At 38.4% G+C, this 12,033-nt stretch overlaps 1 long non-coding RNA gene across 2 annotated transcripts in view; it reads right to left on the reverse strand.

The window, feature by feature from the left end:
* LOC122980083 overlaps window positions 1-11,799 on the reverse strand; it is a 60,584-nt gene extending 48,785 nt beyond the window's left edge. The window contains exon 1 of one of the 2 annotated variants that reach the window (XR_006402989.1): window positions 11,375-11,799. This is a non-coding gene — a long non-coding RNA (uncharacterized LOC122980083). The remainder of the gene's footprint in view (window positions 1-11,374) is intronic. The other variant, XR_006402990.1, reaches the window with a different exon arrangement.
* Window positions 11,800-12,033: the final 234 nt, after the last annotated feature.

Genomic DNA, 12,033 nt, shown 5'->3' on the forward strand with positions numbered 1-12,033 from the left:
GGAAACAAGTTGTGAACACAGCACTGACATACCATCACCTTTTAAGTTGATATGCTGAACAAACTGTTGCTTATTTACACATCCAGCAGTTACAGAGCAACATTATCATTCATTTACTCGTGTTTCTAGTCACTTGATGACTATAAGTCATTCACTGTCCTTTACCTCTGTTTTTGGTCTGTATCAACTCCTGAGGAAAACATCTGGCTCTTCAGCTGCTAAATGCTCCACCATGTTCACCAGCTAGTCACTAACTGTGTCAGTTTGTCATTTGGTGCTGAGCCGGTAGCTTTCTTTGAAAACAGCTGCCTGCTGCACAGCGCTTGAACCTAAGGATGTCCTGTTGTCCCAGGGACAGTAAAAATAGCATCCAGGACACAATGATATGTGTCTGGGACAATTCTGGGACAGATATAGGTGATATTTGGATAAACTGACCCCATATGGGAATCTAAATGGTTACTTTCTTGCCTGACAAATTTTTTAAAGACTTACTAAAATGACATGTTTACAGCGAAAATACAACAGCTTTTAGCCTGGTACAATTTAATCTCCGCCATGATGTCAGTGCTGCAGGTGTTACACCGTATTTGGTGACCCATCACATTCTGTGACCTGCCCTGATATTCATCTCACTCCTCATGCCTAAACCAACCTAACAAACACTGCAGGTCAAAGATTCTAATGGGTCATCAAATACTCTGTATCAGCTGTTGGTGCAAATGCATTCTGGGATACATAGTCAGCTCCTGATGTAGTGCTCAAAAAATGCTGAAGTGGCTGAAAAACACCGGCAGTAAAGCAAGTAAGCCCCCCAAAGAAAGCCAAAGTGACAGCCAAAAATTATTATTATTATTATCATCATAATTATTATGTGTAATAATGACATGAGCTATAAGAACAGGAGAACGTCAAAGAAGAAGTGCAATTTATTTCACTGATTTTCTCCAACAGCATGGGAACAGCTGTCATTATCGTTACGTGCAACCATAACGCACGGCTGCACATTTAAAAACAGCCCAATAACCCAACTTGAAGATGAAGTAAACCTTCATCGCAGAGATATCTCAGTCATCATTATTAAACGTCAGAAGAATGATCAATGATTTTAAAGCGCTCATATTGAAACAGACTTTTTTAACAGCTTCACAATTTAGAATAAAATGGAAAGAATATTGATATGAGGAAATAATGACTCAAGTGTAAATAAAGTGAGAGTGATAAAAATTCACCACTCAAATAATTTAGAAGTTTATAAATGCACCATTTTACCAGAAGGCAGTGGAGGCTGCAAGAACAATAACACAAAAAAAAACTGACACCAGGAGATGTGGACAAAAAAAAACTGACAACCTACAGAGCATTTTATTTTAAAACATTGCAGTAATTTCCTCCTGTTAAAAACACCTCTCCTTTAAAAGAGGGGGCAGCAGTAAGGAGATAATGACTGAATGTCATGTTACACTATGAAGCTGCACGGTGTTTAAAATAAAATTAAGGGTTCAGAACTTCTATGGTGGAGCAGAGTGAGTCGATAAAGTGATGCGAGTTACTGAAACAAAAGTTATGAAACTATATTTATTAGGCCTATGTAGAATGAAAAAAAAAAAAGAGCTTCAATTAGGGACAATGGTTGTTAAGTCTGGGACAGTTGATTGTTGAATTCGAGTCCTGTGGCTGTGGAGAGCGGTGAGAGTGAACCAAAACAGTAAAGTTGAAGCCTGACAGCAAAACAATGAGCTGACACTTGTTATAAATATCTGTAAAGCGAAGGAGAGCCGCAGTCGGGTGATGATTCTGTCTTGGTTCATCACCACAATCGACACCTCTGACATTATACATTTAAAGCTGCACTAATCAATATCTTTATATTAACAATTGATCAAATGACTGTATAATGTGAAACGTGTTACCCGACTTTGCAGTCCCCCTCAGCCCTATGAAACGATTTAGCTCATCTTTTTGCTTTCGCCGCTGGCAACTATGCTCTGTTGATTCAGTCTCGCCGCTTTCACAAGCCTCTTTTCCAGTTTCAGCAAGCAGTTGTTTTCAGAAAAAAAAAAGTTAGTTCACTCAGGTGTTGGTGAAAACAAAAACGAATCTAAACAGAGAAAACAACTATTGTTAATGTTAGTCGGATAGGCAACTGTTTGCTGACATATTTTTATAAAAGGTGATAAGTCAGCATTGTGCACTTCACCACAATGCACTGCATGGAAAACGGTACTTTTAAGTGTCAATGCATTAGGTAACAGAAAGTCTCAGGTCACATGTGTTTTAAGTTCCAGTAGTGGAAAACAGATAGTCGACACTTCGTCCAGATTCTCTAGGATGAGGACGATCTCCCTCCTCACTACGCCCCCCTGCTGCCCAACTAATAAGTGTGTGACATTGCTATGGATACGCATGAGCAGCCAATATTTGTGATTGACTGTGTTAATGAACTCATTAATCCTCTCCAAAATCAAAATCTTGCTTTAAATTTCCAAGGGGAAAAAACATTATTTACTGAGCTCATCACTTCAAGAATGCAGTGCTGTCACAAGTAAGTCACACATGCACACATGCTGAGATATGAAGTTGCAGATGAAGAGGACCAAAATAGAAATCAATCATGAGAGATGAATATTTGTGTGGGTCACAGAGCTCTTTTAAACCTGTTTTCAGTCCCAGAAAGATGCAGTCCAATGAGACAAATCACTGTTTGATCACTGTGTGTCTGTTAAGACCAAAACATTATTTTCACATAGGTGTGGAGCAGGAAAATGACAAGACTCAGAATCAGTAGTTTCACCAAATATGCCTCCTGCTGGCGTAATTCTCCCATGTTGGAGAGTTCATTGAGTGATGAATGTTTGCGTCTAGGTAGGTACACGTGTGTGTGCTTGTGTGCAGATCTGGTCTCACTCAGTATCACTGTACACCAGACAACAACATAAAATCCCACTCTAATGGCACACAAACTGTCTCAATGTCGGACCCCTAGGTTCTACTAATACACAATCTATGTTTCAGACCCTGCATGCGCCCATTTATGTGTGTGTGTGTGCGTCTGCTCCCGTTAAATAGCAATATGCTTCCAGCAACAGTGTGGTGACCTGCCCAGTGGGTATTGTCTGTTGCTGGGTTGTGATTTGTGTGTGCATGTTTGTGTCAGATGCACAAAACCTGCTGACAGGTAATCAGCCAGGCCAAAGCATCACACAGGGGCATAATCACAAGGTCACACACACACACACACACACACACATACAGAGTTATTATCCAACCCGAACAGCTTCACAGGTCGTGATTGCATTGCCTCAATGTGTTAGTATCAGTATAAAACTTTGAGGCGGAGGGAAATGCACACCAGTGGCTCGCCATCAAATAACTTACCAATTAAGATAAGAGCCGGTAGAAAATGCTGAGATTTTATTTCTTATGTCATATCTTCTCATCTATTTTTTTTTTTTTTTTACACCATTTACTGTACACTCTGGCTAATTCTTTACAATCGTCACCTCAACACATTGCTCTGTCTCAAATATCTGTTCTTTATCCAGTAGTTTGTCTCCCCTGCCTGCTTTTAGTCATTCTTCCAACTCATGCTGCTTGTAAAATAGGACTATAGAGTGACTGACTGAGGACTGAGCTAAATTACTACATTTATATGTCTTCAACAGTTAGTGACTGTGTCAACAAACTCTTGCAGTTCTTTTAAAAAACAGCAAACACTAAGACAGACATGCAATCCCATTCAGGTCTCAGTTGGCAAAGAAGTATGGCAATATGAGATTAAGATCTCAGTTTTACAAACAGGTTGTGTTTGTCATTTTTCTACCTCAGAAGTTGACACACTTTCCCCAACAACATGCAGAGACTTAAGCTCTTGTCAGAGAGAGAGAGAGAGAGACCATCTCCTCCTCGATTACATCCTCTCTGACGAGCAAGAGTGGATATTTTTAGATGAGGATTAATTTTAATGGGTGAGATAAGATGTGAGTCGTGGGTGGAGGAGGGACGAATAAATAAGTAAATAGGACATGCCGCAAAACAGGAGGCAGCGGTGGCAGCACTGGGGTAGTGTGGCTGTTGTTGCGAGGCCCTGGGCAGATCCACTGATCCAGTGCAGATAGTGAGGCCTTTCATCCTGTACTGTTTTCTCCCAGAGCTGGAACATCAAAATCAAAGAGCAACCCAGTGTTTGTCCATAACTCCAAATGGAGCGACCTTTCGTAAGGGAGAGGTTATTTAGGTTAGATGTTGCTTTTTTCTCCCCCATTTGTATTAGTGTCTTCAGTAGGTCCACGCAAGGATCTGCTGAAGATACATTCAAAAAACTATCTTTTGGGAGACGAAAATCTCAAATTCTATTTGTAATAACTGCAGATCAAAGTTATAAAAAGTTGCTATGGGTAGTAACAGTTCTTAAAAAGGACCATACCTGTGTTTTTTGTATATTTTAAGGTTGCAGAGCTTTACGAGTTAATTTGACCTGCATCATATTGAATCGTTTCTTCTGATATTTCCATGAACGTATGTGCAATGTAACGCACAACGACAGACAATACAACCAAGCTGTCGAGAAGTCATCTCATTGGAGTCCTGACTTTCCACAATATTCTACAATCTGAATTTTTAAAAACCTAATATCGTCAAATCTGGCTCATTATCATTTTTGTCTTAAAGGGGATATAATGTGATTTTCTGTCATGTATATATTGTTATAATGCTGGATGCCTATGTGAAACATAAAGACATGGAACAAATCAAAAACATCAAAAAAGCTCCAAAACTTGAGATGAATGTATGTAAAAATGCCACCTTCAAGGCAAAAGCCAGGGCCTCAGCCTGCTCTGAAAACTCTGTTTGTAATGTTACCTCTACTCCCCCCCCTCACCCCCATCCCCACCCCCCCCAAACTGACATCAGATCACATGCCCACAAACAGTAGTCTATTAGGTAGCCTTTATTGCTGAGGTTATTCCACAGGCTGTTGGTGTGGTCAACTCACATATTTTCGAACAGTTCGGGGCTCAAACATGTACGGATGTATTTGAGAAGTTTATATTTTGAGTAAAGAGCAAGAAAAAGAAAAGAGCAAAATCTGACTACTAATGTTTGTTTAAGTGGCCTCTGGAGTTAGCAGAAGTCAAGGCCAAGGAGCAGCCTCTGGAAGTTGACCAATCAGAACAGAGTGTGCTCATTGGGAGGGGGTCCTTGAAGAGACAGGAACTAAAACAGCCTGTTTCAGACAGAGGCTGAACTGAGGGGCTGCACAACGAGCCAGTGTAAGATAAATAAGGAGTTTTTTGAACTGTAAATTATGCAAAGATGTCCCAAAAATAAAATACAGATCTGGAAATGTGCGTGTTATGTCCTCTTCAATACTTAACAACCACCATGGCCAAAAGCCATGTCTGTTTGCAAACTGACATTTTATGTTGATTCTGTCCATGTTCACAACAAAAGTCATCTATGTGCCATTAAAACAGAAACAGAACATCAGATGCTGTCAGACTTTTTAGAGAACAATTGTCAAGGTGACCAGATGTGTCACAATGTGCTGCTAGTGTGTTGCTGGAAAATGAAAATAACTGGAACATTTGGAGGTAAAAGTTTGATAGCATTAATCGCAGACTTTATGATGGATATTCTTGGACTCAGACACCAATAAACGGAGAGTTACAGTGATGGCTACTGGGGCTGTGCAGCAGAACAACCAGGCAGGATGTAACCAGGTCCAGTAGTTTGAAAGTGAAATAAATTTTTAAAGTTAAACTTTAGAATTTCGCTGCGGAGCTACTTCCTGGTTCAACTGGCAGAAATGACAACCATGTCTTTATACGCACATGTGTTGTTTATTGTGGTATGTGGCTCACCCTTATGTCGGTGAGAAGCTACAGTATATTCTTGTATCACACACTTGGTCTTCAATAAATCTGAAACAAGGGTTGTTTTGTTGTTGTTGTTGTTTTTTACAAATACACTGCACTTCTACACCTTTCTGTTATTGACAGCTTTACTGACATTGAATCAAATGTGATGTTGTAAACTTCGCTCACTTGATAATGCTTAAAGATCTTGAAAATGCTTTAAAAAAAAAAAAAATACATATTTGACTCAGGTTTAGGTTCTTCTTGTGTGTCAACCTGATCACTACACCTGCCCACACAATGTAAATACCCAGTATATAATATTTATAAATGATCTGGCCCTCTCTAGATGGAGTAAACAGTAAGTTTTATCTATCAATTGCACTTAACAATGGCAAGAGGATCCTCTATTATCATCTTTCTAGATAATCTGTAAAATTAAAATTAATGTAACAGTGATTATTGTTTATTTTTTACAGGCAGGTTCTTTCAAAAGTTTTCTGCTCACGAGGCAAATACAGAACTTGATTTCTAACGTTTCACAGACAGGGACAGATGTCCCAACAGTGATTTATGTTTATTTTGTCCCATTGCAGATGTTTTGGAAATGATTTTTTCGGGTCAGTCTAGAGAGAATTCATACTGAAATTTCTTCCAAGAAATTCATCTTACTGCATCTTTGATGTACAGCATCTGCTAGTTTAACAGCCGACTTTTAGTGTTGATATAGGTTAAAAACACAAACTAACTTTTAAATCAATTAAAGATGGAATAAAATATTAAACACACTGAAATTAATAGATGGGAACACATCAGTGAACAGAAACATTTCAGCAGCTGTAGCCGCATGGCTACACAATATGCTGAGCTGACCAATACACATTGCTAAACCATAACACAAGCGAGCCACTTGTGAACACAGCTGCAGAAAGAAAACAGACAACAGCACATCCCACTAAAGATATAACAATGTGCAAGGTAACATCCTGAATTCCTAAATATGCCAGCGGCATGTTTATAATATACAGCATGAGAATAGCCTGCACTATGTGGAAAGCAGGACAAAGAATTGTGCTGCATTGGCAGTCCTAAAATCCCTCATTGCTTCAGGAGTGAGGAGAGTCTCCATTAAGTTAGAGGAGGTGAAAAAAGGGTTTCGATTATTGGCTCCTTGCTGCAGGTTTACTGCATATGTGAAAGAAATGTTAGTTTATTCAAGGTACAGGTGAAAGAAGAAAATAATTTTATGCGTATAAAATGGGTATAACTGGCACTTTCAGACACATATGCACCATCCCACTGCCTACACACACACACACCTTCTGCACTTCTATACATAACCATAACTCATTCCCTTGTCCCTAACTAACCTTAATCAGAGATACATGCCTAATTCCAGCCGTTGCCCCTAAACTGAACCTAAACCTAATTCTGGCCTTAACCCTCAAACAATCCTTTGAAGACCCAAGTGAGGACAAGTCAATATGTCCTCACTTTGAAAAAATGTCCCAAGGTCTAACTCATGGTGATCCTCACAAAGATATATCTCTCTCTCTTTCTCCTCTCTCTCTCTCTCTCTCTCTCTCTCTCTCTCTCTCTCACACACACACACACACACACACATACAAACACACACAGTAGTGAGTGTCAGATCTGCTTTTCTCTCCCAGATCTGGGACACTGTTCAACAATTAATTGATGAGGGAAAGATTTCCTCATCCTCCTGAGTATCATCTGAGTGTCATTAATCCAGCTGATAGTCTCTTTCCTTGTATCTACACTTTTTTCCCTCTCTTTTATTTGACTTTTTGTCAAGTAAAAACTTTGTAGTGTTTTAGGAACTAAAAGGGAATGGCCCTGTCTTTTGCTTGACGAAGATGAATTTTTGACAAAAGATTCATAAAGTGTTGAAAATAAAAAGCACCTCATCGTCTGCTTGTAAAATACATTTTACAAGCAGACGCCAAATATTTAGCACTTACCATCTTTGCTAACTGTTTTTTTGGTGAGATCCAAAACCATTTTGTGGTAAGAACAATATAACTGAAGTGAAAACTTTAAATGTCCAAAGGCAGGATGAAATTTAAGGAGAGAATTTTTCAAGATTAAAAGCACGATATTTAACCAAGCATAATATTTAACCAAAAAAAAAAAAAAACAACAGACAGAAATGGTTAATTGGTATTTTTCTGATTCTCCAGTTAGCTTTGTTGCACCTTTATCATTCTTATTAGCACATGGAGTTCAGTGACATCACGTAATCCCAGAATAAGCGAAAACTCCTGTGTTCATGTGCAAGACATTTAATATTAATTGGTTATTGTGTTTTTATTAATGTTTAATGTTAAAATCTTCTCCACCCTGTTTTAAATTGTATCCATTATTTTATTCTGGGTGTGCCTCATTGTGCTGAATTTATTTAACTGTTTTCACAATAAATACAGTTAAGTGTTTAGCAGTTAATATTGTTATTAGCAGCAGCAGTAGTAGCAGCAGGTGCAGTATAGTATGGAAGGATGAGGATGGGGATTAGGATTATTGTACAGACAGACGTCACACCCGCACACACTGAAGTGAAGCCTCTTACACCATGAGAAACACTCATGTTTCATTATGAGATCATTACAGCGCATTAGTGTGGCTTGGATGTCTAAATATGACTAGGAGCGTCATTACATCCAGACTGACAGCTCCTCCCCCCGTCTATATTTAGATATTTTTACTATCATATCAACTTCTGCCAGGTTTAATTATGACGGTATTGAAGTGACAGAGGTACATTCATGCATTCTGTAACTACACACACAAAGATATGACAGACTGAAGATACATTTCTAATTAATTGCCGACATTGTCATTTATCCCTCTCCTCATTAAACGGACATGATTTATTGCCAGATCAGCCACCAAGGGAACTGAATTTTATCATCTTTTCATTTCATTTCAGTGTGTGTGTTTCTACAACAGCAGAGGGCAGATCAGAGGGGAGTTTTAAGGCTTTGATATATGACCAACATTATGAAGAAATGTACCAGATGGGTAATACTGTGTACAATTATGACAATTACAACTGAAGAGCACTTTTTCTTGCTTATAGACCTATTCATTTTACAGAGTGATTTAACAATCCGTTCCACTGCTAAAAATTATCACTCAGCTGTGTTTCTTCAAAAGTGATGAAAAAAATATCCATGGAAGTCATGTTTCTATAGGGGATTGCTCACTTGAAGTGAGTTGTTTTTTTAAAAGGATCACACACACACACACACACACACACACACACACACACACAATTGGTCTGGTTATTACCAAATCTGGCAAGAAAGATACAGTGAGCACTTAAATATAGTGCTGAAACTAGGCACTATAGGTGATCAATCGATTAGTCAAACAGCTGATAATTGATCAAATATTTTGATAATCTACTTATTGCACAAGATTCACTAGTGTCAACTTCTACAATGTAATTTGCTGCTTTATTCATATCACTGTAAACTGACTATCTTTGAGTTGGTCTGTTGGTCAAAAAGACATTTGATGACACCAAATTTGGGAAATTGTGAAGACTTGTGGCTTTTTTCTGAAAACACATAGACCAAAGATTGATCGATTGCTCAAAAAAGAAAAAACCTGACAGATTAATCTCTGATTAAAATAATTGTTAAATTCAGCCCTACATACATGCATCATGCATTTGAGTTGTTGCTCGAATATTGCATTTCTAACAGATTTAGTGTTGAAAGTTCAGCGATGACACTTAACTAATATGTTGCAAAGTCTTTCATAAATGCATCTCCAACATAACATCAACATATTTATAAACAGACATAAACTTTAAGATCAGCCCATCCCAAAAACAGGTTATCCATACTGTATCTTTCAGTTATAATATTAATAACAATAAATATGACCTTTTTATGAGCATAGTAGCAAGTACAGCAACAATTTTACAGTTCTTCAATGACTTAAGTTTTAAATATTCTGTTCATTCACTTCTGTTCAAGAACCAATAAATGGCAAGTATGTATGCAAACTGTTTGCACCATCTAAACCCAGTTACCAGTAGTCACTTTAAATAAGTTGCTTTATATGGGCCCTGCTACATGTGTAAATGCTCCAGCCATGGCCCTAACAAACTGCTCTAACAATGAGTATATTCAGAATTGATATGTGACATCCAGGCTCCGACTCCATTGTTGCTTTGAGTTTAAATATTTTCACCAAAGTTTAGCCAAATATGTAAAAATGTAAACCACAATAGTGTAACCTATATTATGTGTGACAATGGCCAGGCAATACGCCACAACTCAACCCATTCACATTCCTAATTCTAAACTAGAAGAGTACATTCAATAGAGTGCAGATCTCTGCCAGGTGTGTACAGTCAAGATGGCAACGAAGTTAACAAAAATGGGGGTTTATTCATCTGTGCCTAACTTAAGTGGATCATAACATATTGGGTATGGAATTAATCTTCAGATGCTCTGGTTCAAGATGAGATCAAACTTTTCTATGGATGTCAGTTTTTGAGCCACGATAAATACCAAAATATGGCCTGCAACAGACTAGGTAAGCCTCGTTTTATGCACCCCTGCTGTGAAATGCACCCCTTGCTCACTAGGTTCAAAAAGTGAAGCAACTCAACCTTAAAATCGCAACCAATCAAAGCGGGAAAACTATCTCGCATTTTAATTCTTTGTGAAGGGAATAGAAGTGAAGAAGATCAGTTATTTATACTCAAGACAAGTTTTAAAGAGTGTAAATAACTGATGTTCAGTAAACGGATGTTCTTCTCAACACAAAATCGCAAAACCAATAGCCTACCTTTCTTATTCCACGACACCACATTCTATGGAAATATACCCCAGCCAGCTATAATTACAAAATGAAATGGACCTTTTTTTGAGCAAGTTGAGAGTATTTCACATGGCTCGACAATTTACTCTCTCTCTCAACTCTTACCAATTTATTGATTCAAAAGTATTTGCTTTTAATGGGGTTAGCCTGTATATAGGCTACTCATATAGGTCAAAAACAATGGCCTTCTGATCCAGAATATCAGCTGTCCTGAAAATGTAATGTGGTCGACTGTTCAAGGAAGTGCACATGCCTGTAGCCTATTACAGACAAGTCATATAACCTCTATGTATTTTTAATGGAGACTAAACAGGAGTCTTATGCTTAACTTGCTCTCAACATCAAATATTCCTGTTTTCAAGATATGAAATATTTTTTGTTCAACCACAAGAGGTCATTGAGCATACAGCCATAAATGGGCACAAATAATATGAGGCTGATGTGCCCAGTAGTAGGCTATGTGAGATTAGCTGCCTGGCGGAGATTAAAAATTTATTCCACTAGTTAAACTAGTAGAAAGACTGACAGCACCAGGTGCCAAACAACCAACCAACCAATAAAACACCCAGATAGGGTTTACTATCAATAACTAAGCATAGAAAGACAAAAAACAGAGCCAAGACATCAATAAGGAGATAGCACAACCAGCAAACACTTACCCGGTGAAGTAGTGATGAAGTTAAGCGCTGAATGCTTTGGGTCCAGGTCTGACGCAGTCCACAGCAAAACAGGTGTCCCTGGGTTAGTTTGTTTGTTGGTTAGTTTGACTAACGGCCGACTAAAATTGATAATTATTTCCTGCACAAAGCCTTCATGGTGCCACAGGCTCTGGTAGGTTAAGAAATGCTTTTTGAGTGGAAGAAGCAGCGGTTATGGTAGCTGAAAGTGTTTCTGGCGGTGTTACAACCGTTAACGAGCTGTGGGGCAGCAGGCCAACGGTTTTTATATCCCGCCCTATCAGAGAAGGTGCGTTGGAATTGTGTTACAACAGGTAGAGTATGTCATGTGAGTGATGCACCGCCAACAAGACTTATGTGAAGTAGTACGCAGGTTTAATTAAAGTGTTTTTGCATTTATAATCGTCTGCAAGGATACAGTATAAGAGCATACATTCCTGGAAAAGTTAATGCTAATTATGCTAATTAGCTAAACCTCTTAATTTCTATTTAACTCCTCATCAATATTGTTGGCTCTCAACAGCAGCGGTGGAGGTATTCATTGCATTTTCATGTCCTGCAAGAAAAAGTAATAACACTACATTGTGAAAATACTCCGTTACACGCTGAATTGTTCCTCCTGGCGTATTGTAGCATTTCAC

Source organism: Thunnus albacares, chromosome 4, assembly GCF_914725855.1.
Source record: "Thunnus albacares chromosome 4, fThuAlb1.1, whole genome shotgun sequence".
NCBI classification, from domain to species: domain Eukaryota; kingdom Metazoa; phylum Chordata; class Actinopteri; order Scombriformes; family Scombridae; genus Thunnus; species Thunnus albacares.